The sequence below is a fragment of the Arachis stenosperma genome, chromosome 10, assembly GCF_014773155.1.
Source record: "Arachis stenosperma cultivar V10309 chromosome 10, arast.V10309.gnm1.PFL2, whole genome shotgun sequence".
Lineage (NCBI taxonomy): Eukaryota > Viridiplantae > Streptophyta > Magnoliopsida > Fabales > Fabaceae > Arachis > Arachis stenosperma.
Genome location: NC_080386.1, coordinates 76,603,307 through 76,631,064, shown reverse-complemented (window position 1 = coordinate 76,631,064; position 27,758 = coordinate 76,603,307). Strand labels below are relative to the sequence as shown.

At 44.8% G+C, this 27,758-nt stretch overlaps 1 non-coding gene across 1 annotated transcript; it reads right to left on the bottom strand.

Moving 5' to 3' along the window:
* Nucleotides 1-6,464: 6,464 nt before the first annotated feature.
* LOC130959318 (small nucleolar RNA R71) lies at nucleotides 6,465-6,572 on the bottom strand. Its single transcript, XR_009078410.1, has one exon. It is a non-coding gene; the product is annotated as a small nucleolar RNA R71 (small nucleolar RNA).
* Nucleotides 6,573-27,758: the final 21,186 nt, after the last annotated feature.

Below are 27,758 nucleotides of genomic sequence, written 5' to 3'. Positions count from 1 at the left end.
CTACTTAACCGGGTGTCTCATTAAAAAACCCTTGTAGGGAAAAAGAGTACACCTCGGGTTAAGTTTTTCTAGCTGTAGTACCGTCTTAGATTACAGGCGTGCCAGGTCCTGGGCAGCTCATTGCCTTCTAGGTCGGATATTTTGTAGTAGCCTGTCCCTAAGACTTCTGTTACCTTGTAGGGCCCTTTCCAATTTGCGGCTAGCTTTCCTTCTCCCGACTTTTGTGTTCCGATGTCATTTCGGATTAGAATCAGGTCGTGACTGGAGAAGCTTCGCTTTATTACCTTTTGATTGTATCTGAGGGCCGTTCGCCGTTTTAAGGCTTCTTCTCGGATTCGGGCTTTTTCTCGGACCTCGGGGAGGAGGTCGAGTTCTTCCCTTTGTGCCTGTGGGTTGCCTCTTTCGTTGTAGAAGATGACTCTGGGCGACCCTTCATCTATTTCGATAGGAATCATTGCCTCCATCCCGTAAGCTAGCCGGAATAGGGATTCTCCCGTTGTAGAGTGCGGGGTTGTCCGATATGCCCATAGTACCTGGGGGAGTTCGTCGGCCCACGCCCCTTTGGCCTCTTGGAGTCTTCGCTTTAACCCGGCCAAGATGACTTTATTTGCAACCTCTGCTTGTCCATTGGCTTGTGGGTGCTCGACCGATGTGAATTGCTGTTTGATTTTTAGTTCGGCCACCAAGTTCTGAAAACTTGTGTCCGTGAACTGTGTTCCATTGTCTGTTGTGATGGAGTAGGGGACTCCGAACCTCGTGACGATGTTTTTGTATAGGAATTTACGGCTTTTCTGAGCCGTAATAGTGGCTAAGGGTTCGGCTTCGATCCACTTTGTGAAGTAGTCGACCCCTACTATGAGGTATTTGACTTGCCCGGTCCTTGTGGAAACGGGCCGAGTAGGTCGAGTCCCCATTTTGCGAAGGGCCATGGCGCAGTGATGCTGATAAGGTCTTCGGGCGGTGCCTTGTGAAAATTGGCGTGTTTTTGGCAGGGGGGCATATTTTCACAAACTCTGTCGCGTCTCTTTGTAAGGTCGGCCAGTAGAACCCGGCACTGACTACTTTCTTGGATAGTGCCCGAGCTCCGAGATGGTTCCCACACATGCCTTCGTGGACTTCTTCGAGGACGCCCTTTGTTTCTGAGGTCGGAACGCACCTAAGGAGGGGGTTTGAGAATCCTCTTCTGTATAATACGTCGTGAATTAGCGTATAATTCTGGGCGTCCTTTGTAAGCCTTTTAGCTTCTTTTCTTTCTATGGGGAGAGTTCCTGACTTCAGGTAGTTGAGTATGGGGGTCATCCATCCTTGCTGTTGGTTGGATATATTAACGTTTCTTCCTCTCTTAGCACGGAGGGAGATTGTAGGGTTTCTTGGAGAAGACTTCTGTTGTTGCCTCCGGGCTTGGTGCTAGCGAGCTTCGAGAGGGCGTCTGCCCGGGCATTTTGTTCCCGAGGTATGTGCTGGATTTGTATTTCCGGGAAGTGTCGTGATTGTGCCTGTGTTTGGTCCAGGTATTTTTTCATAGTAGGGTCTTTGGCCTGGTAACTTCCATTTACTTGTGATGTGACGACCTGGGAGTCGCTGAAGATCGTGATTCTCTGGGCTCCGACCTCTTCGGCTAGCTTTAGTCCTGCTAGTAGGGCCTCGTATTCGGCTTGGTTGTTTGAAGCCTGGAACTCGAATTTTAAGGATAGCTCTATCCGTGTTCCTTGGTCGCTTTCGAGTATAACACCGGCTCCGCTTCCTGTTTTGTTTGAGGACCCGTCGACATACAGATTCCACGAGAGTGGGGTTCCCGGGGTCTCAGTATATTCCGCGATGAAGTCGGCTAGATATTGAGATTTTATGGCAGTCCGGGCTTCATAGTGGAGGTCGAACTCGGACAGTTCCACCGCCCATTGTAGGATTCGTCCTGCCATGTCTGTTTTTTGTAGGATGTGTCTCATGGGTTGGTTCGTCCGGACTTTGATGGTGTGGGCTTGAAAGTAGGGACGGAGCCTCCGAGCCGTGAATACTAGGGCGTAGGTGAATTTCTCTATTTTCTGATAGTTTAATTCGGCCCCTTGTAGTGCCTTGCTTACGAAGTATATGGGGTGTTGTCCTTGGTCATTTTCTCGTATTAATGCTGAAGCAACTGCCCGATGTCCGACCGAGAGGTATAATACGAGCTCTTCCCCTTTTAAAGGTCGGGTTAGGATTTGTGGCTGCCCGAGGAATTCCTTGAATTCTTGGAAGGCTTTTTCGCACTCCGGGGTCCATGAGAAGGGTTTCCCTTTCTTTAGGAGTGAGTAGAGAGGTAGTGATTTTATCACTGATCCTGCCAAGAATCTTGATAGGGCGGCTAGCCTTCCATTTAGTTGTTGTACTTCTTTGACACACGTCGGGCTCTTCATTTTGAGTATCGCTTGGCATTTGTCCGGGTTTGCTTCGATGCCTCTTTGAGTCAGCATGAAGCCTAAGAACTTTCCGGCTTCTGCGGCGAAGGTGCACTTGGTCGGGTTAAGTCTCATGTTGTGTTTCCTGAGGGTGCCGAAGACACTTGTGAGGTCGGGAACCAAGTTTCTGTCTTCTTGTGTCTTTACCAGCATATCGTCGACGTACACTTCTAGCTGTAGCCCGATGTGCTCTGAGAATACTTTGTTCATTAGCCTCTGGTAGGTTGCCCCGGCGTTCTTCAGCCCGAAGGGCATTACTACGTAGCAGTAGTTTGCCCTTGGGGTTATGAACGAGGTCTTTTCTTGGTCGGGTCCGTACATCGGATTTGATTGTATCCCGAGTATGCATCCATGAAGGAGAGATATCTGTAGCCTGAGGCTGCGTCGACTAAGGCGTCGATGTTTGGTAGTGGATATGGGTCTTTGGGGCAGGCTTTGTTGAGATCCGTGTAATCGACGCACATCCTCCATTTTCCGTTGGGCTTTTTTACCAGGACCACGTTTTCGAGCCATAGGGGATATTTTACTTCCCTAATGAATCCTGCATCTAGCAGTGCTTGTACCTGTTCTTCTATTGCCTGCATGCGCTCGGGTCCGAGCTTCCGGCGTCTCTGTTGGACGGGTCTGGATCCCGGGTATACTGATAGCTTATGGCACATCAGGTCGAGACTTATGCCTGGCATGTCGGAGGCCTTCCAGGCGAAGAGGTCGGAATTCTCCCTTAAGAGGGTTATGAGTTCCTCCTTTAGGCCTGCTTCGAGGTTTGCTCCAATGTTTGTTACTTTTTCAGGTGTGTTCCCGATTTGGATCCTTTCGGTTTCTCCCTCTGGTTGTGGCCGAAGGTCTTCTCGGGTTTGAACTCGCCCGAGTTCTATTGTGTTGACTTCTTTCCCTTTTAGGCTTAGACTTTCGTTGTAGCATCGCCGTGCTAATTTTTGGTCGCCTTTTAGGGTGGCGATTCCCTTTGCGGTAGGGAACTTCATACAGAGGTGTGGGTTGAGACCACAGCTGCCAGTCTGTTTAGGGTTGGTCGCCCAATGAGGGCATTGTATGCTGAGGTAACGTCGACTATAATGTAGTCGATGCTTAACGTTTTAGATTGCTCGCCTCTTCCGAAGGTAGTGTGTAGCGAGATGTATCCTAAGGGGTGGATCGGGGTGTCCCCTAGCCCAAATAGGTCGGAGGGATAGGCCTTTAGCTCTTTTTCTTCAAGTCCGAGCTTGTCGAAGGCCGCTTTGAACAGGATATCTGCTGAGCTTCCTTGGTCAATCAGGGTTCGATGTAAGTTGGCGTTTGCTAGGATAATGGTGATCACCATAGGATCGTCGTGGCCGGGTATTATCCCCTGAGCATCTTCTTGGGTAAATGAGATGGTTGGCAGCTCGGGCAGAGGATTGTCTTCTCGGACATGATAGATCTCTTTGAGGTGTCTTTTTCGCGAGGATCTGGATGTTCCTCCGCCTGCAAAACCTCCGTTTATCATGTGTATGTGCCTTTCAGGGGTTCGCAGGGTCTGTTCGGCCCGATCCTCGTTATCTCCCCTCCTTCTCTTTTTGGTCTCTTCTCCTTTTTCCGCTATGTATCTGTCGAGTTTCCTTCTCTGGCTAGCTTTTCTATAACATTCTTCAGGTCGTGGCAGTCATTAGTAGAATGACGTAGAGCTTGTGGTATTCACAGTATTCGGACCGATCTCTCCCCGCTCTCTTGTGTTTTAAAGGTCGGGGCGGTGGGATTTTTTCGGTGTGGCATACTTCTCTGTAGACGTCTACCAGGGAAACTCGGAGGGGAGTGTAGCTATGGTACTTCCGTGGTTTGTCCGAGTTGGACTCTTCTTTCTTTTTCTGTTCTCGATCTCGGTCTCGGAGTGGGTAGGTTGATTCCTTCCTAGAAGAGTCTCTTAGCTGGGAGGTTTCCTCCATGTTGATATATTTTTCTGCCCGCTCTTGCACCTCGTATAAGGAGGTCGGGTATCGTTTGGATAGGGATTGGCTAAATGGTCCTTCTTTTAGGCCGTTTGCTAGTCCCATGATGGCTGCTTCAGTGGGCAAGTGTTGTATGTCCAGGCAGGCTTTGTTGAATCGCTCCATGTATTCTCAGAGAGTTTCTTGGTTACCCTGTTTGATCCCGAGTAGACTGGGGGCATGTTTTGCCTTGTCCTTTTGAATAGAGAACCTTGTTAGGAATTTTTTGGTTAGGTCCTCGAAGCTGGAGATTGATCCTGGTGGCAGGTTGTCGAACCACTTCATGGCCGACTTGGTGAGAGTGGTGGGGAAGGCTTTGCACCGAATCGCGTCGGAGGCGTCGACCAGGTACATTCTGCTTCGGAAGTTGCTGAGGTGGTGACTTGGGTCGGTGGTGCCGTCGTAGAGATCCATATCAGGTGGTTTGAAGTTTCGCGGTACCTTCTCCTTCATGATCTCTTGCGTGAAGGGATCATGGTTGTTTTCGGGGGTGGTGCCGCGTTCCGTCCGGTCTTTCAACTCGGCCTCTATCTTCCGCAGCTTTTCTTCTAACTCTCTGCGCTTGCGAGCTTCCCTTCTCAAATCTTGTTCAGTTTCTTTCTGCTTTTTTATGTCCTCTTCGAGTTGTTTCAGTCGGTTTGCTGTGCCCGTACTGCTTCTAGAATTTCTGAGCTCTCTTCTTTTTCGGGATTTTGTGGATTTTTGTTGGAAGTGATGTCTTTGGGCAATTCTGTTTGTTTCCTCCTGGAGTGCGTGGTGATAGAGGGCTGTCCGGTCGTTCTCCGGTGTCAATTTCCTCTTCTTGTTCTGATGTAGCGTGGTTATTGTTGGGAGGGTCGTCCGCCATGGTAAAGGGATGACTTCCAGGGTCCCCGGCAACGGCGCCAATGTTCCGAGGGTTACCTGAAACGTGTAGCTCGGTCGTCTGGCAAGACCCGAGGTAGGGGTTCCGTGACCCGAGCTTGGTGTGCTGAGCGGCTGGGGGTTGTACCTGCAATGACACTCCGATGCTTAAGTTAGCATGGGTCCAAGCAGATATTGAGTAGAATTAAAGTATGAGTTATACCTGGGTGCTCCAGTGTATTTATAGTGGTTGGTCGTGATCTTCCCTGGATAAGATATTCTTATCTTATCTTATCTTTGGGAGTCTTATCTCTATCTTTTGTGGAACCGCCTTTCCTAGGCCTTTTTCGGCCTTTAGGTTTTGGGCTTCGTTCCTTTTGATGGGCCTTCTTCTTTATTTGTCCGAGGTCCGACCTTAGGCGTGGGCCTTTGGGACGAGGTCGGACCTTCTGCGAACTTCCCGAGTTTGGAGGGCTCGGTCAGGGTATGAACAAGAACTATACTTGCAACGTATATATTTTAATAATTTTTTAATTCGCCAATTTCCGCCCGCATCAATTTTTGGCGCCGTTGCCGGGGAGTTGCAATAGAGTGCTAAAGTTATTAATTAGAATTTATTTATTTGCATTTTATTTTATTTTTGTCACTATGAGCTGTACGTTTCTTTCGTTAAATGACGCGTTCACTTCCTGATCCAAGCTTGCCAGTATTTGACCCTGAAATTGAAAGAACTCTTTCACGTATAAGGCAAGCTAGGCATCGGTGACTCCTCTTTGAGGACGAACCTAAACCGTCATCTAAGGAAGAACCAAGCTCCCTCTCTACTGATCCAGTTCATTTACGTGCAGGTGACATGGCAGCGCCCAGAAGAGTCACTATCCAGGAGGAAGGAGCCCCTGATTTTACGCTCCAACCATTCCAGGCACACCACCCAGCAGTAGTTGTAGATTTTGAAATAAAGTCTTCACTACTCAACTTGATGCCCAAGTTTCATGGCTTACCTACTCAAGAGCCTATCAAGCATCTTAGGTATTTTCAGACTGCTTGTTCTACTGTTAAGCGTGATGGCACTAATGAAATCTCCATTCTGCTGAAAGCCTTCCCATTTTCTCTGGAGGGAAAGGCAAGAGAGTGGTACTACACTCAAGCCGTAACAACTGTTTCCAACTGGGATGCACATAGGAGAGAGTTTCTGGATAAATTCTTTCCGGCTGAAGTTGCCGATAAGCTGAGGAAGGACATGTCTATAATCGTTCAGGATGAATTTGAGACCCTCTATGAATACTTGGAACGCTTTAATAATCTTCAAGACGCATGCCCCCATCATATGATTGACAAGATAGTTGTTCCGAGGGTTTGCCTGAAACGTGCAGCTCGGTCGTCTGGAGAGGCCCGAGGTGGGGGTTCGGTGACCCGAGCTTGATACGCAGAATGGTTGGCGGTGGTACCTGCAATGACACTCTGATGCTTAAGTTAGCATGGGTCCAAGCAGATATGTGTAGATTTGGAATGAATGCCATACCTGGGTGCTCCAGTGTATTTATAGTAGTTGGCAGTGATCTTCCCTGGATAAGATATTCTTATCTTATCTTATCTTTGGGAGTTTTATCTTTATCTTTCGTGGAACCGCCTTTTCCAGGCCTTTTCGGCCTTTATGTTTGGGCTGCGTTCCTTTTGATGGGCCTTCCTTACTCTTTTGTCCGAGGTCCGACCTTTAGGTGTGAGCTTTAGGATAAGGTCGGACCTCTTGCGATTGTGCCGAGTTGGAGGACCCCGGTCAGGGTATGAACAGTGCCCCTGTCCAAGTTCGTCCTTTGTTGGGAGGTCGAGCTCGGGCATAGTAGTTTGTTTTTCAAAATTCAAAATGGCCGTTCCTGCATTTATTGCATTTTACCGTTTTTCCTCGATTTCCGTTCGGTGCACTGTGAAGGCTTTATTTATTGCTCCTTTCCTCCTTTCTGCGTTTTGTTTTATGTTTTACGAGCGCCGCTTCTTCTCTCCCTTTGTTTGCTTTCCAGAATCTTTCTTTGTGCCATCGTTTTGTCTCCTTGCTTCGGAGCTCTTCGCCTTTCGCTTCTTCTTCCAGGTTTGTTTCCGTGTTTTTCTTTTCTTGTGATCGTATGCTTCTGTCCTTGTGTGGCTTTTGCTTATTTTCTTTTTCCTTTATGCCTGGGTTGCCCCAAAAGAGTGCCGCCATTGCTGTTGTTTTTATATGGGGGGGGGCTCTTTTTTTTGTTCTCTAGCGTTTTTTGTTCTGTGTTGCCCCACTTTTTTCGTGGGTCTTTTGCTTCTTGCCTTGCTGAATGGTTTTTCGTTGTCTCTTTATGTGATTTTCTTTTGTCTGCTGCTATATTTCTTCTTGTAGGTAAGAATTTTTATGTCTCGAAAGGTTCTTCAAGCGATGTCGACTAAAATTCCGTCTGGTCTTGATTGGGTCGACCTTCTTCCTCTAAGAGTTCCATCCGTGGTAGATTCTGAGTACTTAGTTAGGTTTCGTAGGCATTGTAGCATATGTGAAAATAGAGAGTCTGAGAGGGATTATGAACTAGTCGCCCGGATTCCGAGGAGAGAGTGTGCTTTCCGCCCCTAGATAGTTCCGAGAAGCTTTTCTTTTACGCTTATGATTGTTTTTTCTCTAAGCTGGCGTCCGACTTCCCTTTACCGATCTGGAGTCTGAGTGTTATGGTCTTGTAATCTTGCTCCTACGCAGCTCCATCCAAATTCTTGGGCGTTTTTAAAGCTGTTTCAACTTTTGTGTCAGTTCTGGGGCGTTGCTCCCTCTATTTCTCTTTTTTCCTACTTGTTTGTGTTGACAAAGCCAGGTCGGGTGGGGGGAAGGTATCTTGGGTTTCTTTTAGGGCTAACCAAGGAAGGAAGTTTTGCACCCTGTATGATGAGTCCTTTCATGATTTTAAGAATTTCTATTTCAAGGTCCGGCTACTGGAGATGTCCGACTTCTTTCTAGATTGAGAGTGGGGAGCCTTCTTTTCCTCTTTGTTGGCAGGAGAAAGTAGTGTCTACTAAGTATACCCCTTGAGAGTCTAGATGAGGTGGAGCAGGCTTTGTGGGTGTGGTAAGCAGTTTATGGGGTCGGGCACCTCACTTGGACACGAAGAAAATGTTGGGGGATCCAAGCCTTCTCCGTTCCGAGTTAGGTAGTTCCCGACCCTTGAGATTATCTTTTTAGTATCTTTGCGTGTTTTGTTTTGGTTTTGGTGGAATTTCTGTTTTGGTGATTCTTTCCTTTTATTTTTGCAGAGATGTCTTCTCAGGCGGATTCTATGAAGTACCTTCGTCGGACGAAGAAGTCCGTGGCTGCTCGAAATATTGAGGCTGGGGAGGCTTCTGCCCGATCTTCTCCGAAGAAGACTACTGTGGGTGTCACTACTCGGTCGAAGACTATTCCGACTCCCCAGTTTCGACCTATAGATCAGGATCCTCCAACCTCTGGACCCGGTAACTCATCTCCTCCTTCGTCCTCGGTCCTCCTCCCAAGAAGCAGAAGACCTCTCAAGAGCTTGCGGGTTTTAACGATAAGGATTTTGATGCTCTCGGTTGGGTTGAACAGCATATCCTCCCTCAGACTTTTATTTCTACTGATGATGTGTCTATGGAGCACCATTTCCAATATGGCGCGGAGCTGTGTCCGGATGGCTAGTCTTCATGCCCCTATTGCCCGAGTTCAAGAAATCCCCCATTGGTGCGACCAGTTCCCCGACTTGAGAAGGCTCAGTCCGAGTTCGAGAGGATTAGTGAACTGAAGGCTGCTAGGATGCTGAGCTGGAGGCGTCTTTGGAGAAGGAGAAGCTAAAGCTACTGCGGCTGTGGCGGCGGCGAGTTCGTCCGAGGAGATGGCGAAGGCGGCGAAGGCGAGTTATACTCGGATATATGCTGAGCTTGTGGAGACAAGGAGAGGTTGCGATCCGCTCAGGATAATTTTTTGAGCTAGAGGACTGTGGCTAAGGGTATGGATGCTATGTTTGAAAATTTGAAGGCTCAGGTCCGGGTTCTTGCTCCTGACCTGGATCTGAGTTATTCAGTACGGATAATGTTGTCGTGGAAGGAAAGATTGTTCCTGCTCCCACGAGGATGAGGTTCCGTGTCTGACCCAAAGTTCCGGTTACGAACCCGACTTCACCTTTGGCCGGGAGGAATCTGGTGGAGGTTTCAAACCGAGATGACGGTGCTGTCAAGGATTTCGTCTCCGATTCTATGTGGAGTCTCCCGGAATCCTTTGTCTTTGGTTTTTTGCCCGGCCTGTGGGCTCTTTTTTGGATGGTTTTTGACTACTGTTTAATGCTTTGAACACCTTTTGCTATTAGCTACTTGTAGTAACTTTTTAGCCTATTATGTGGTGTTTGTTCGCGTTTTGACTTTTAGTTCCGCTTTATGCCTTTTAGTTGTTTTTGTATAACAACTTTTTTAGCTAGCGCTTTTTGAACTTTCGTTTCCCTCGATTTGTTTCTTCGCTTGTACTTTTTAGTTGTTTTTGTATAGCAACTTTTTAGTAAGCGTTTTTTTGAAACTTCGTTTTATCCTTCCCTTCGATTTCGTTTCCTCGCTTATACTTTTTAGTTGTTTTTTGTATAGCAACTTTTTAGTAAGCGTTTTCGAAATCTTGGTTTATCCTTTCCCTTCGATTTCGTTTCTTCGCTTATACTTTTTAGTTGTTTTTGTGTAGCAACTTTTTAGTAAGCGTTTTCGAAATCTTTGTTTTCGCCATTTTAAGGCTTTTCTCGGACCCGGGCTTTTTCTCGGACCCTCGGGGGGGGGGGGGTCGGTTGAGTACTTCCCTTCGTCGGTCCGGCCTTATTGTGGTCGGCCCTTTAAGTTATTTTGTAACCTCTTTTATTTGGCTTTTGAGCCTTTCAGAGTTGCTTTATATTCTCTCATTAATCTGAACCTCGTCGCTTTATCTTGCCGACCTTGTGGTCTTGTGGCAGATTTTTTTGTTTTGCCGAGCATATAATAATGCGCCTTGGCGGGGTACTTTTCAGGATTTGTTTCATCATGAAGAGGAAGGAGAAGAAAAAGAGAAAATTCGATTAGTATTTAAAAAGAAAGAATATTTACAGAGTGTTTACCCTTTGGCTAGGTCGGTGCTTTTCTTGTCCGGGTGTCTCATAAAAACCCTTGTAGGGAAAAAGAGTACACCTCGGGTTAGGTTTTTCTAGCTGTAGTATCGTTTTAGATTACAGCGTGCCAGGCCCTGGGCAACTCATTGCCTTCTAGGTTCTTTTTGTAATAGCTGTTCCTAAGACTTCTGTTACTTGTAAGGTCCTTTCCAATTTGCAGCTAGCTTCCCTTCTCCCGACTTTGTGTTCCGATGTCGTTTCGGATCAGAATCAGGTCGTGAATTTGAGAAGCTTCGTTTTATTACTTTCTGATTGTATCGAGGGCCGTCGCCGTTTTAAGGGCCGTTCGCCGTTTTAAGGCTTCCTCTCGAATCCGGGCTTTTTCTCGGACCTCGGGGAGGAGGTCGAGTTCTTCCCTTTGTGCATGTGGGTTACCTTCTTCGTTGTAGAAGATGACTCGGGGTGACCCTTCATCTATTTCGATAGGAATCATTGCCTCCATCCCGTAAGCTAGTCGGAATGGTGATTCTCCCGTTGTAGAGTGTGGGGTTGTCCGATATGCCCATAGCACCTGGGGGAGCTCTTCGCCCATGCCCCTTTGGCTTCTTGGAGTCTTCGTTTTAACCCGGCCAAGATTTTATTTGCGGCCTCCGCTTGTCCATTGGCTTGCGGGTGCTCGACTGAGGTGAATTGCTGTTTGATTTTTAGCTCGGCCGCCAAGTTCTGAAAACTTGTGTCTGTGAACTGTGTTCCATTGTCTGTGGTGATGGAGTAGGGACTCCGAACCTTGTGACGATGTTTTGTATAGGAATTTGCGGCTTTTCTGAGCCGTGATGGTGGCTAAGGGTTCAGCTTCGATCCACTTTGTGAAGTAGTCGACCCCTACTATGAGGTATTTGACTTGCCCCGGTCCTTGGGGAAACGGGCCGAGTAGGTCAAGTCCCCACTTTGCGAAGGGCCATGGTGCGGTGATGCTGATGAGGTCTTCAGGTGGTGCTTTGTGAAAATTGGCGTGCTTTTGGCAGGGGGGCATATTTTCACAAATTCCGTTGCGTCTCTTTGCAAGGTCGGCCAGTAGAATCCGGCTCGGACTACTTTCTTGGATAATGCTCGAGCTCCGAGGTGGTTCCCACACATGCCTCCGTGGACTTCTTCGAGGACGCTATTTGTTTCTGAGGTCGGGACACACCTAAGGAGGGGGTTTGAGAATCCTCTTTTGTATAATATGTCGTGAATTAGTGTATAATTCTGGGCGTCTTTCGCGAGTCTTCTAGCTTTCTTTCTTTCGGCGGGGAGAGTTCCCGACTTCAGGTAGTTGAGTATGGGGGTCATCCATCCTTGCTGTTGGTTGGATATATTTAGCGCTTCTTCCTCTCTTAGCACGGAGGGAGATTGCAAGGTTTCCTGGAGGAGGCTTCTGTTGTTGCCTCCGGGCTTGGTGCTGGCAAGCTTTTGAGAGGGCGTCTGCCCGGGCGTTTTGTTCCCGAGGTATGTGCTGAATCTGTATCTCTGAAAAGTGGCGTAGTTGTGCCTGTGTTTGGTCTAGGTATTTTTTCATAGTGGGGTCTTTGGCCTGGTAGCTCCCATTTACTTGTGATGTGACGACCTGGGAGTCGCTGAAGATCGTGATTTTTTGGGCTCCGACTTCTCCGGCTAGCTTTAGACCTGCTAGTAGGGCCTCGTATTCGGCTTGGTTGTTCGAAGCCTGGAACTCGAATTTTAGGGATAGTTCTATCCGCGTTCCTTGGTCGCTTTCGAGTATAACCCCGGCTCCGCTTCCTGTTTTGTTTGAGGATCTGTCGACATACAGGTTCCACGAGAGTGGGGCTCCAGGGGTCTCAGTGTATTCTGCGATGAAGTCGGCTAGATACTGGGATTTTATGGCAGTCCGGGTTTCATAGTGGAGGTCGAACTCGGACAGTTCCACCGCCCATTGCAGTATTCGTCCTGCCAAATCTGTTTTTTGGAGGATGTGTCTCATTGGTTGGTTTGTCCGGACTTTGATGGTGTGGGCTTGAAAGTAGGGACGGAGCCTCCGAGCTGTGAACACTAGGGCGTAGGCGAATTTTTTTATTTTCTGATAGTTTAATTCGGCCCCTTGTAGTGCCTTGCTTACAAAGTATATGGGGTGTTGTCCTTGGTCATTTTCTCGTATTAGCGCTGAAGCGACTGCTCGATTTCCAACCGAGAGGTATAGTATGAGTTCTTCCCCCTTTAGAGGTCGGGTTAGGATTGGTGGCTGCCCGAGGAATTCCTTGAAGTCTTGAAAGGCCTTTTCGCACTCCGGGGTCCATGAGAAGGGTTTCCCTTTCTTTAGGAGTGAGTAGAGAGGTAGTGACTTTATCGCTGATCCCGCCAAGAATCTTGATAGTGCGGCTAGCCTTCCATTTAGTTGTTGTACTTCTTTGACACACGTTGGGCTCTTCATATTGAGTATCGCTTGGCATTTGTCTGGGTTTGCTTCGATGCCCCTTTGAGTCAGCATGAAGCCTAAGAACTTTCCGGCTTCTGCGGCGAAGGTGCACTTTGTCGGGTTAAGTCTCATGTTGTGTTTTCTAAGGGTGCCGAAAACACTGGCGAGGTCGGTCAGCAAGTTTCTGTCTTTTTGTGTTTTTACCAGCATGTCGTCGACGTACACCTCCAGCTGTAGTCCGATGTGTTCTGAGAACACTTTGTTCATTAGCCTCTGGTAGGTTGCCCCTGCGTTCTTTAGCCCGAAGGGCATTACTACGTAGCAGTAGTTTGCCCTTGGGGTTATGAACGAGGTCTTTTCTTGGTCGGGTCCGTACATTGGGATTTGATTGTATCCCGAGTATGCGTCCATGAAGGAGAGATATCTATAGCCTGAGGCTGCGTCTACTAATGCGTCGATGTTTGGTAGTGGATATGGGTCTTTGGGGCAGGCTTTGTTGAGATCTGTGTAATCGACGCACATCCTCCATTTTCTGTTGGGCTTTTTTACCAGGACCACGTTTGCGAGCCATAGGGGGTATTTTACTTCCCTAATGAACCCTGCATCTAGTAGTGATTGTACTTGTTCTTCTATTGCTTGCATGCGCTCGGGTCCGAGCTTCCGGCGTCTTTGTTGGACAGGCCGGGATCCCGGGTAAACCGATAGCTTATGGCACATTAGGTCGGGACTTATGCCCGGCATGTCGGAGGCTTTCCAGGCGAAGAGGTCGGGATTCTCCCTTAAGAGGGTTATGAGTTCCTCTTTTAGGCCTGTGTCGAGGTTTGCTCCTATGCTTGTTATTTTTTCAGGTGTGTTCCCAATCTAGATTTTTTCGGTTTCTCCCTCTGGCTGTGGCCGGAGATCTTCTCGGGATTGAACTCGCCCGAGTTCTATCTTGTTGACCTCTTTCCCTTTTAGGCTCAGGCTCTCGTTGTAGCATCACCGTGCTAGTTTTTGGTCGCCTTTTAGAGTAGCGATTCCTGTTGTGGTGGGGAACTTCATACAGAGGTGTGGGGTCGAGACTATAGCTGCTAGTCTGTTTAGGGTTGGTCGCCCAATGAGGGCATTGTACGCTGAAGTGACGTCGACTATAATGTAGTCGATGCTTAATGTTTTAGATTGTTCGCCTCTCCCAAAGGTAGTGTGTAGCGAGACGTATCCTAAGGGATGGATTGGAGTGTCCCCTAGTCCAAATAGGTCGGTGGGTAGGCCTTTATTTCTTTTTCTTCAAGTCCGAGCTTGTCGAAGGCCGTTTTGAACAGGATATCTGCTGAGCTTCCCTGGTCAATCAGGGTTCGATGTAAGTTGGCGTTTGCTAGGATAATGGTGATTACCATTGGATCGTCGTGTCCGGGAATTATCCCCTGGGCATCTTCTCGGGTGAATGAAATAGTAGGTAATTCGGGCAGGGGGCTGTCTTCTCGGACGTGATAGATTTCTTTGAGGTGTCTTTTTCGTGAGGATTTGGATGTTCCTCCGCCTGCGAAACCTCCATTTATCATGTGAATATGTCTTTCAGGGGTTCGTGGGGTTTGTTCGGCCCTATCTTCGTTGTCACCCCGCCTTCTCTTCCTGGTCTCTTCTCCTTTCTCTGCTATGTATCTGTCGAGTTTTCCTTCTCTGGCTAACTTTTCTATAACATTTTTCAGATCGTAGCAGTCGTTAGTAGAATGTCCGTAGAGCTTGTGATATTCACAGTATTCGGACCGGTCTCTCCCTGCTTTCTTGTGTTTTAGTGGTCGGAGCGGTGGGATCTTCTCGGTGTGGCATACTTCTCTGTAGACGTCTACCAGGGAGACTCGTAGGGGGGTGTAGCTGTGATACTTCCGCGGTTTGTCTGAGTTGGGTTCCTCTTTTTTCTTCTGTTCCCGATCCTGATCTCGGAGTGGATAGTTTGATTCTTTCTTAGAAGGGTCTCTTAGCTGGGAGGTTTCCTCCATGTTGATATATTTTTCTGCTCGCTCCTGTACCTCGTATAGGGAGGTCGGGTATCGTTTGGATAGGGATTGGCTAAACGGTCCCTCTTTTAGGCCGTTTGCTAGTCCCATGATGGCTGCTTCGGTGGGTAGGTGTTGTATGTCCAGGCAGGCTTTGTTAAATCGCTCCATGTATTTTCGGAGAGTTTCTTGGTCACCTTGTTTGATCCCGAGCAGACTGGGGGCATGTTTTGCCTTGTCCTTTTGAATAGAGAATCTTGTTAGGAATTTTTTGGTTAGGTCTTCGAAGCTGGTGATTGATTTTGGTGGCAGGTTGTCGAACCACTTCATGGCCGACTTGGTGAGAGTGGTGGGGAAGGCTTTACACCGAGTTGCGTCGGAGGCGTCGACTAGGTACATTCTGCTTCTGAAGTTGCTGAGGTGATGACTTGGATCGGTGGTGCCGTCGTAGAGGTCCATATCGGGTGGTTTGAAGTTTCGCGGTACTTTCTCCTTCATGATCTCTTGCGTGAAGGGATCATGGTTGTCTTCGGTGGTAGTGCCGCGTTCTGGCCGGTCTTTCAGGTTGGCCTCTATTTTCCGCAGTTTTTCTTCTAATTCTCGGCGCTTTCGAGTTTCCCTTCTCAGATCTTGTTCAGTTTCTTTCTGCTTCTGTATGTCCTTTTCGAGTTGTTTTAGCCGGTCTTGTTGTGCTCGGACTGCTTCTAGAATTTCTGAGTTCTTCTCTCTTTCGGGATTTTCTGGATTCTTGTTTGGGGATGATGTTTTTGGGCGATTCTGTTTGTTTCCTCCTGGAGTTCGTGGTGATAGAGGGCTGTTCGGTCGTTCTCCGGTGTCAATTTCGTCCTCTTGTTCAGAATCGGCGTGCTCATCGTTGAGAGGGTTGTCCGCCATGGTAGAGGGATGACTTCCAGGGTCCCCGGCAACGGCGCCAATGTTCCGAGGGTTTGCCTGAAACGTGCAGCTCGGTCGTCTGGAGAGGCCCGAGGTGGGGGTTCGGTGACCCGAGCTTGATACGCAGAATGGTTGGCGGTGGTACCTGCAATGACACTCCGATGCTTAAGTTAGCATGGGTCCAAGCAGATATGTGTAGATTTGGAATGAATGCCATACCTGGGTGCTCCAGTGTATTTATAGTAGTTGGCAGTGATCTTCCCTGGATAAGATATTCTTATCTTATCTTATCTTTGGGAGTTTTATCTTTATCTTTCGTGGAACCGCCTTTTCCAGGCCTTTTCGGCCTTTATGTTTGGGCTGCGTTCCTTTTGATGGGCCTTCCTTACTCTTTTGTCCGAGGTCCGACCTTTAGGTGTGAGCTTTAGGATAAGGTCGGACCTCTTGCGATTGTGCCGAGTTGGAGGACCCCGGTCAGGGTATGAACAATAGTGTTGCTCAGTTACTTTACACAGGGTTTGAAATCTTAAGATAGGACCACACTGGAAGGTGCTAACAATGGTTCTATGAAAAAGTACAAGACTACGAAAGAAACATGGCAATTGATCAGCAACTTAGCTGACTCTACTAGGAATCATAGGTAAAGACAAAGTCGGTCAAGAGCTGTTGCAGAGGTATCCACTAGTAAAGAGACTGCTGCTATAGCTCAGAGCTTATGTGAAATGACTAACTTGCTGAAGCAGATGCAACTGAATCAACAACAACCTCAGCAAGTTCAGCCTTCTCCAACACAGCACAGCCAGCAGTTGGTTCCACAAAGAGTATGCAGAATCTGTGCAGATTACAGTCACTATACCGATGAGTGTCCGCAACTCTAACCAGAAGACAACACTGTAATAGCCACTCATAACTTTTATGACCGCCCCAATCAAGGGTACAATCAAGGTGGCAACTATAATCAAGGATGGCAGGATAACTCTAACCAAGGTTGGAGAGACAATTCTAACCAGGGTTGAAGGGACAATTATAACAGAGGAGACAGAGATAATAATGGAAATCAGAGGTAGAATAACAATAACAATTTCAGGCAGCAGAATCAGAATCAGTCCTACAGAGAACCTCATTTAAGACAGCCTCAAGCATCTCAGCAGACCTCTCAGATCACTTACCCCTCTTCATCTCCTAATGATGAATTACTACAAGCCATTGATCGGAGACAATAGGCCATGGAAAATAACCTTACTTCTACTCTGAATGGTTTGAATTCTACTTTGCAAGCCCTTGTCTCACAGATTGGATCAATGAACAACTCCAACAACCAGTCCTCATGCTCTGGTGGACTCCCCTCTCAACCATTACCCAACCCAAAGGGTGGTATTAATGCCATCACCCTAAGGTCCGGAACCACATTGCAAGAGAGGAATCAGGAAGAGCCCACTCCATCTGAACACACCTCAGCTGAAGAGGTAGTGGAAATAGAAGATGTTGAAGAAGAAAAGAGTATGCAAGACATGGTTGAAGATGAAGACGCCAAATTACAGAAAGAAACACCAAGGGGCGCGGACACTATGGAGGACGCCATTCCTAATCCATTTCCACAACTTGCAAGGAAGCCCAGGAAGCAGTTGGAACCTGATCCCAAAATGGTAGAAATCTTCAAAAAGGTTGAGGTAACTGTTCCCCTTTTTGATGTCATTCAACAGGTACCTAAATATGCAAAGTTTCTAAAAAATTTGTGCATACATAAAGACAAAATTAATGAATTAGAAACTATTCCTTTAGGAAGTTCTATATCTGCTTTAATGGGAAATTTACCTGAAAAGTGTAGTGACCCAGGTCCTTGTATAGTTAGTTGTACTATTGGTGGTGTAGTAATTTATGATTGCATGTGTGATTTAGGAGCATGTGTTAGTATAATGCCTTTATCTGTATATGATGTTTTGAGGCTCCCTCCCTTAAAAAGGTCAGTAGCTCGTTTTGTGTTAGCAGATAAAAGCATTATTACAGTGGCTGGAGTTGCTGAAGATGTTTTAGTGAACATTAAAGGGCTCACATTCCCCACTGATTTTTATATCTTGGAGATGCCCCATAATGACTCAGATAAGCCATCATCCATCCTACTTGGGAGACCATTCCTGAAGACATCAAAATTCAAATTGGATGCTTTTTCAGGAACATACTCTTTTGAAATAGATGGCAGAATGGTAATCTTCAATCTGAATGGAGTCATAAACAACCCTCCAGAAGATCATTCTATCTTCCAGTGTGACATCATAGATGAAACCGTAGCTGAAGTTCACCAGGAATAGTTTGAAGATAAGTACATAGGACAAGGTCCAAGTGTGGGGAATTCCGAGGACAATGCAGGCACTCTACCATTGCCACCAGTTCCAGATAATCCAGAGCCAGATCATGACCAGAAGTTGGAATTGAAACCCCTCCCTCCACACCTCAAATATGCTTACCTTGAGGACCAGCGGAAGTTTCCAGTTATCATTGCACAGGACCTCACTCCTGAACAGGAAGAGCAGTTACTTAGTGTGCTGAGAAAGCACAAGAAAGCAATTGGGTGGAGTTTAGCAGACATAGTAGGCATCAATCCTTAAGTTTGTGAGCACATGATATTTTTAGAAGAAGGAGCAAGACCTGTTCGCCAACCCCAAAGAAGATTGAACCCCTCCATTTTAGAGGTTGTCAAGAAGGAAATGACCAGACTATTAGAGACATGTATTATCTACCCCATCTCAGACAGTGAATGGGTGAGCCCAGTACAAGTGGTGCCCAAGAAGTCTGGAGTAACTACAGTGAAGAATGAGCATGGAAAGCTCATAGCAACCAGAGTACAGAACGCCTGGAGGGTCTGCATTGATTACAGGCGTCTCAACCAAGCTACTCGTAAGGATCACTACCCTCTTCCATTCATTGATCAAATGCTGGATCGCCTGTCAGGTAAATCACATTATTGCTTTTTAGATGGTTACACAGGCTATTTCCAGATTCATATAGCTCCTGAGGATCAGGAAAAGACTACCTTTACATGTCCTTTTGGGACTTATGCTTACAAGAGAATGCCCTTTGGCCTGTGCAATGCACCAGCCACTTTCCAAAGGTGCATGATGAGTCTTTTCTCTGATCTGATTGAGGACTGTATGGAGGTTTTTATGGATGATTTTAGCGTTTATGGTGATTCTTTTAGCCATTTCTTAGATGGATTATCTAGAGTATTAGATAGATGTGTCAATACAAACCTTGTATTAAATTTTGAAAAATGTCATTTTATGGTTAAACAAGGAATTGTACTGGGACATGTTGTATCTAATACTGGCATTTCTGTAGATCCAGCAAAGGTGGATGTTATTTCTAGTTTGCCTTACCCCTCTTCTGTGAGGGAAGTCCATTCGTTCCTTGGCCATGCAGGTTTTTATAGGAGATTTATTAAAGACTTTAGTAAGGTAGCACTTCCCTTATCCAGATTACTGCAGAAGGATATTGAGTTCGAGTTCAGTGAGGATTGTAAACAAGCGTTTGATAAGCTGAAGACCGACCTGACTCAAGCTCCAATTGTGAGAGGACCAGACTGGAACCAGCCGTTTGAAATCATGTGCGATGCTTCCAACCATGCAGTAGGAGCAGCGTTGGCTCAGCGTGAAGGTAAGGATCCTTTTGTTATTGCTTATGCGTCTAAGACTTTAGACACTGTCCAGTCCAATTATACTACTACTGAGAAAGAGCTTTTTGCTATTGTTTTTGCTCTGGATAAATTCTGAGCTTATTTACTTGGTACTAGAGTAGTGGTGTATTCGGACCATGCAGCTTTAAAGTATCTATTAGCTAAAAAGGAGTCCAAACCAAGGCTCATACGTTGGATACTGCTATTACAAGAATTTGATTTAGAAATAAAGGATAGGAGTGGTAACCAGAATCTAGTGGCAGACCACTTGAGTCGCCTTGAGCACATTAAGGATGATTCTACTCCTATAGATGATAATTTTCCATTTGATAACCTGCAAGTAATATCTGAGGTAGTCCCTTGGTATGCACCTGTAGCTAATTATCTAGTTAGTCGCACATTTCCTCCACACTTTTCTAAGCATCAAAGAGACAAGCTGAAAAGCGAGTCTAAATATTATATATGGGATGACCCATATTTATGGAGATGTGGCACTGATCAGGTAATTAGACGTTGTGTGCCTCAATCAGAATTCCAGTCCATTTTAGAGGCTTGTCACTCATCTGAAAGTGGAGGACATTTTGGCCCTTAAAGAACAGCTAGAAAGATCTTAGACTGTGGATTCTGGTGGCCTACTCTTTTTAGAGACGCTACTGAGTTTTGTAAATCTTGTCTCCCATGCCAAAAATTTGGTAATATATCTAGGAGGGATGAGATGCCTCAACAAATTATGCTTTTCTGTGAAATTTTTGATGTTTGGGGCATTGACTTCATGGGTCCATTTCCAAATTCTAATGGCTATTTTTATATATTGTTAGCTGTGGATTATGTTTCCAAATGGGTGGAAGCAATTCCTACCCGCACTGATGATGCTAACACTGTTGTTTCCTTTGTGAGAAACCATATTATTTGCCGATTTGGATCACCACGAGCAATCGTGGGTGATCAAGGCACCCATTTTTGTAACAGGAGACTAACAGGATTAATGAAGAAGCATGGGATAATTTATAAGGTTGCAACAGCATACCATCCTCAGACCAATGGGCAAGCCGAGGTGTCAAACAGAGAGATAAAGCGTATCTTGCAGAAGATAGTAAAACCTCATAGAAAAGACTGGAGCACCAGGCTACAAGATGCACTATGGGCATATAGGACAGCATATAAAACACCCATTGGGATGAGTCCTTTCTGCTTAGTTTATGGAAAAGCTTGTCATCTCCCAGTTGAAGTAGAGCACTGAGCCTTTTGGGCAGTCAAGGAGTGCAACATGGGAATTGAGAAAGCCGGAGTTGAACGAAAGTTGCAACTGCAAGAACTGGAGAGCCTTCACCTAGAAGCTTATGAGAACTCAAGAATATACAAGGAGAAGATGAAGGCTGTACATGATCAGCACATCAAGAGAAAAGAGTTCCAGTCTGGGGATTTAGTCCTCCTTTACAAATCTCGACTGAGGCTCATGCCAGGCAAGTTGAGATCACGATGGGAAGGTCCATATAGAGTAGAGAAGGCCGAACCATACAGAGTTTATCACCTAAGCCATCCTTCAAGCTCTGAACTTATCAAAGTTAATGGACAACGTCTGAAGCTGTACCATGGTGAGAAGATGCAGAAAAATAAAGAGCTTGAGATCTTCCTCGTGGAAGATCCCCATATGGCAGAAGATTGAGCTAGTGGAGTGTCCAACTTACGGACATTAAAGCAAAGTGCTAGGTGGGAGATAACCCACCATGGTATGATCGTTCTTTTCTTTATTTTTAATTTTTCTTTTTAATAACTCTTCTCTTTATCAGCACATTTCGTGCATCTGCATTTGCATACTATAAAAAAAAAACCACGTGACGCGACCGCATTAGCGACGCGTCCGCGTCGAAAGGAGAGGGGAGAAAATAAAAAACGAACAGAGAGTCACGCTGGAGCGTGGCTGGAGGCGTGCTGATGCAGGTTGAAATTGTCTCTCAACAAATTTCCTTCGGCAAGTGTACCGAATTTGTCGTCAAGTAAAAACTCACAATAGAGTGAGGTCGAATCCCACAGGGATTGATTGATCAAGCAACTTTAATTAGAAGATTGTTCTAGTTGAGCTAATTCATAATTTGGGTTGAGAGTTGCAGAAAATAAAATGCGGGAATGTAAATGACGGAAAAGTAAATGCTAGAATTAAAGAACTGAAGGTAAATGACTGAAATTAAATTGCAGAATTGTAAATGGGAATGGGGTGTTTGCTCATGAAAATAAACGCAGAAATTAAAGAGAATGGGTGAGATCAGAATTGGGGAGTTCATTGGGCACATGAGATGTTGCAATTCTCCGGATCAAGTTCATTTTCATCTCTTCCTCAATCAATGCACTCATTGATCTCCTTGGCAATCTTAATTGATTGAATTACAATTTCTTGCAATTCAATCTCTCAAATCTTGATCAATAGCCAATTCCTTGGTCAATTGCTCATGAGAAGAGATGAAATGTGGTCACTGATTATACCACATGCATTTCCCAAATCAAGTTTTGAGAGGATTATAGTCACATATCCATCCAAACCCAATTTGGTCCAGCATGAGAAAGCATTTCTAGCTTGATCTCTTCATTCCTCTTTCAAGGTTCAGAAAGGATCCAAGTTTGAATAGTTTCTTTTCCAAGATAACTACCCAATGGGATGAAGATCGAAAGCTTTCAAGTAAAATCAAGAGAAAAGATAGAAGAAGAATGAAGAAAACTAGTATTGATCCATCAAATTACAACAGAGCTCCCTACCCAATGAAATGGGTTTAGTTGTTCATAGCTCTAAAAAATGAAAACAAAGATGGAGAATACATTCTGAACTAGAAGAGCAGAGAAAGTAAAAAAAAATAGAGAGTAATGCTTTCCCCCCCCACTTTCAGAACTCTGTCCCCACTCTCTTAAATAATTCAAAGCTACTCCTATATATACTACTCTTCTATTCTTCTAGTTGATTCTTCAAGTCTTGGGCCTTTGGATCTTCAGTTTGGAGCAGTTCTCTTCTTCACTTGGGCTTAGTTTTACTTGCAGAGAGAAAGTGTGAAGTGGGCAGAGACTTTAGCTCAGGACGTTAGAGGTGTTAACATTCAGTGAGAAAAATGGGTTCGAAAACGTTAGTGTCATTCAACTTTTTCACTAACGTTTCTTACCCAAGTAAAGGCCACGTTAACCTCAATGTTCGTGGCACAAACGTTGCCACTAACATTGCCTCTTTGTCCTTCGCACACGTTATTGGGACTCAACTTTCCCAATAACGTTGAGAGCCTCCCCCTTTCCCACGTTAGAGTCCACGTTAACTTAGTTAACGTGGCTCTTTTAACGTACGCGTGCCAATCTTCGAGAATGTTAGTGACACTCAACATTGTCACTAACGTTCCAATATGCCCTTATCTCACGTTAGAGTCCACGTTAACTAGGTTAACGTGGCTTCTAACGTGGCCTTGCAAACCATTTCCAACGTTAGTGACAATGTGGAGTGTCACTAACGTTGGCTCATCTTTCACTCATCGCCGTTAGCTTCCACGTTAACTAAGTTAACGTAGAAGTTAACGTGGCTCCTTGCGGTTTTGTGGTTGCTTTCAACATTAGTGACAATGTTGGGTGTCACTAACGTTGTCGATCATTCTTGCTTCTCACGTTAGCTCCCACATTAACCAAGTTAACGTGGTACATTGCACCTTAGGCCAACGTTAGTGACAATGTTGAATGTCACTAACGTTGGCTTCCTTCCCCTTGTTAACGTTAGAGGCCACGTTAACCAAGTTAACGTGGACTCTAACGTGGCCACTTATGATCATTGGCCAACGTTAGTGATAATGTTAAGTGTCACTAACGTTGGCTCAAAGTCCTTTCTTCACGTTAGAGCTCACGTTAACTTAGTTAACGTGACTCTTAACGTGGGCAATGATGGCTTCGAGAGCGTTATTGGCAATCACTTTTCTCATTAACTTTGCAAGTTACCTCCCATTCCACGTTAGTGGCCACGTTAATTAGATTAACGTGATTGCTAAGTGGTTCTTCCTTGCTTCCTTTGGTCCTGAAATCAAGCAATAGAGTGCATCAAAGTTCTAGTCCAAGTCATGGGTAATGCAACATACAATTTGTCACTAAATTCATGCAAAATCCTCATGAAATCATGTAAAATGCACAATGTATGCTTGAATCAAGGTGTAAGTGAATATCTACCCAAAACTAGCTTATTTCCTAAGGAAATGCATGAAACTACCTTAAAAACAGTAAAGAAAAGGTCAGTGAAACTGGCCAAGATGCCCTGGCATCACAACACCAAACTTAAAGCTTGCTTGTCCCTAAGCAAGTACTGGAACAAGAGAATGATGAATGAAATACCAAGAGGAATGAGTTATTCTTGTGGAGGTCATGTTACTGATTTTATGGTGGTTTCATGCATAGCAACTTAGGTTCATTCCATTACTGGCTTTCAGACCTTTATCATGTTCTAAAACACTGGCTTTGCTTACATACCATGAGACTTTTATTGATCCTTTTATTGTCATTTCAGGGCTTATTTGTGTTCTTCAGGCTAGGTGCTCTGTAAGGGGGCAACACTTTAAGATAAGCTTTCAACCAACACTCCCGAACCAGTTGGTTCAAGGTGCTAGGTGTTAAGACACCCCTAAGGACTTACTCTTTCAAGTATCTCCCCCATACATACACACCACAGGCATCTGGTTCATTTATTTTCCATCTTGAGACCTTGGTGTCCAGCACCTCTTTAGGTTACTAAATGTTCTGTAGTGAGGGTTACTCTTGATAGTGGACTTTCAACTGATAATCCCGGGTTAGTTAACCCAAGTTACCAAGTGATAAGGCACCCCTAAGAGCTTATTCATCCAAGTAAATCCCTCACACAGGAGCACCACAGACACATGCTTCAAGATTAAAAACCATTGGTGCCTAGCCTTATTGCTTACTCTTTTTCTTTTGTTTTTCTCTTTCATTGTTCTTTCCCTTTCTCTTATTAGGATCTTCTTACTTAGCTGGTCTCATGGGGTGTGTTCAAAGCATAGTATTCAGGACAGATAGTTATCTTCTGGTGGACGAAATTGTGATCCTCAAAGTTGGTCTTTTTGTACTTGTATGAAATTTAAATATTGGCTCTATCAAAAATACCCCAAAGAGATCATGGTATGATGAATTGGGATCTTAATAATCCCTGGTAATGGCACGTGTGATCATAACTCCGTTCAACTTAACAAGCAAGTGTACTGGGTCATCCAAGTAATACCTTACGTGAGTAAGGGTCGATCCCACAGAGATTGTTGGTATGAAGCAAGCTATGGTCACCTTGTAAATCTCAGTTAGGCAGATTAAATGGTTTATGATAAGTTCGAAAATAAATAATAAACAGAAAATAAAATAGTAAATAGTTACTCATATAATTCCATGGTAGGAATTTCAGATAGGCATATGTAGATGCTGTGCTCCTCTCGAATCTCTACTTTCTTATTACATTCATCCAATCCTTCTTACTCCTTTCCATGGCAAGCTGTATGTAGAGCATCACCGTTGTCAATGGCTGCATCACATCCTCTCAGTGAAAATGGTCCTATGCTCTGTCACAGCACGGCTAATCATCTGTCGGTTCTCAATCAGGTTGGAATAGAATCCCTTGATTCTTTTGCGTCTGTCACTAACGCCCAGCCTTCAGGAGTTTGAAGCTCGTCACAGTCATTCAATCCCAGAATCCTACTCGGAATACCACAGACAAGGTTAGACTTTCTGGGTTCCCAGAATCCTACTCGGAATACCATAGACAAGGTTAGACTTTTCGGATTCCCATGAATGCCGCCATCTATCTAGCTTATACCACGAAGATTCTGTTGGGGAATCTAAGAGATATGCGCCCAGCCTAAGGTAGAACGGAAGTGGTTGTCAGTCACGCGCGTTCATAGGTGAGAATGATGATGAGTGTCACGGATCATCACATTCATCAAGTTGAAGTGTAACGTATATCTTGGAATAAGAATAAGGAGAATTGAATAGAAAATAATAGTAATTGTATTGAAACTTGAGGTACAGCAGAGCTCCACACCCTTAATCTATGGTGTGTAGAAACTCCACCGTTGAAAATACATAAGTGAAAGGTTCAGGCATGGCCGAATGGCCAGCCCCCAAAACGTGATCAATGGCCCCCTAAGATGAAGAATAAAACAAAACTGAGACCAAAGATGAAACGTGGTCAAAAGACAACTAATACACTAGTAAAAAGTCTTATTTATACTAAACTAGCTACTAGGGTTTACAGAGGTAAGTAATTGATGCATAAATTCACTTCCGGGGCCCACTTGGTGTGTGTTTGGGCTGAGCTTGATCTATCCACGAGCTGAGGCTTCCTTTGGAGTTGAACGCCGAGTTATAGCGTGTTTCTGGCGTTCAACTCCGGGTCGTGACGTGTTTCTGGCGTTTGACTCCAGACAGCAGCATGTACTTGGCGTTGAGCGCCACTTTACGTCATCAATTCTCGAATAAAGTATAGACTATTATATATTTCTGGAAAGCTCTGGATGTCTAATTTCCAACGCCGTTGAGAGCGCGCCATTTGGAGTTTTATAGCTCCAGAAAATCCATTTTGAGTGTAGGGAGGTCAGATTCCAATAGCATCAACAGTCCTTTTGTCAGCCTTTTTCAGAGTTTTGCTCAAGTCCCTCAATTTCAGCCAGAAATTACCTGAAATTACAGAAAAACACACAAACTCATAGTAAAGTCCAGAAATGTGAATTTAACATAAAAACTAATGAAAACATCCCTAAAAGTAGCTTGAACTTACTAAAAACTACCTAAAAACAATGCCAAAAAGCATATAAATTATCCGCTCATCACAACACCAAACTTAAATTGTTGCTTGTCCCCAAGCAACTGAAAATCAATTAGGATAAAAAGAAGAGAATATACTATAAATTCCAGAATATCAATGAATATTAATTATAATTAGTTGAGCGGGGCTTGTAGCTTTTTTTGCTTCTGAACAGTTTTGGCATCTCACTTTTTTCCTTTGAAGTTCAGAATGATTGGCTTCTCTAGGAACTTAGAATTTTGGATAGTGTTATTGACTTTCCTAGTTAAGCATGTTGATTCTTGAACACAGCTACCTATGAGTCTTGGCCGTGGCCCTAAGCACTTTGTTTTCCAGTATTACCACCGGATACATAAATGCCACAGACACATAACTGGGTGAACCTTTTCAGATTGTGACTCAGCTTTGCTAGAGTCCCCAGTTAGAGGTGTCCAGAGCTATTAAGCACACTCTTTTGCTTTGGATCATGACTTTAACCACTCAGTCTCAAGCTTTTCACTTGGACCTGCATGACACAAGCACATGGTCAGGGACAGCTTGAATTAGCCGCTTATGCCTGGATTTTATTTCCTTGGGCCCTCCTATCCATTGATGCTCAAAGCCTTGGATCCTTTTTACCCTTGCCTTTTGGTTTTAAGGGCTATTGGATTTTTCTGCTTGTTTTTTCTTTTTTCTTTCTATTTTTTTTTCGCCATTTTTTTTCGTTTTTTTTTCGCAAGCTTTTGTTTTTCACTACTTTTTCTTGCTTCAAGAATCAATTTCATGATTTTTCATATTATCAATAACATTTCTCTTTGTTCATCATTCTTTCAAGAGCCAACAATTTTAACATTCATAAACAACAAGATAAAAAATATGCACTGTTTAAGCATTCATTTAGAAAACAAAAAGTATTGTCACCATATCAATATAATTAAACTAAATTCAAGGATAAATTCGAAATTCATGTACTTCTTGTTCTTTTTGAATTAGAAACATTTTTCATTTAAGAAAGGTGAAGGATTAATGGAATTATTCATAGCTTTAAGACATAGTTACTAAATGATCATGAAGTAGAGACACAAAACATAAATGAACACAACATAAAAACTGAAAAGCAGAAAGAAATAAGAACAAGGAATGAATCCACCTTAGTGGCGTCTCCTTCTTGAAGGACCAACAATGTCCTTAAGCTCTTCTATGTCCCTTCCTTACCTTTGTTGCTCCTCCCTCATTACTCTTTGATCTTCTCTTATTTCATGGAGAATGATGGAGTGCTCATGATGTTCCACCCTTAATTGTTCCACATTGTAGCTCAAATCTTCTAAGGAAGTGTTGAGTTGTTCCCAATAGTTGTTGGGAGGAAAGTGCATTCCTTAAGGCATCTCAGGGATTTCTTGATGATGAGCTTCCTCATGCATCTCTTGAGATCCGTGGAGGGTCTCTCTTGCTTGCTCCATCCTCTTCTTGGTGATGGGCTTATCCTCTTCAATGGAGATGTCTCCTTCTATGATAACTCCAGCTGAGTAACATAGATGGCAAATAAGGTGAGGAAAAGCTAGCCTTGCCATGGTGGAGGGCTTTTCGGCTATTTTGTAGATTTCATTGGAGATGACTTCATGAACTTCTACTTCCTCTCCAATCATGATGCTATGAATCATGATGGCCCGATCCACAGTAACTTCAGATTAGTTGCTAGTG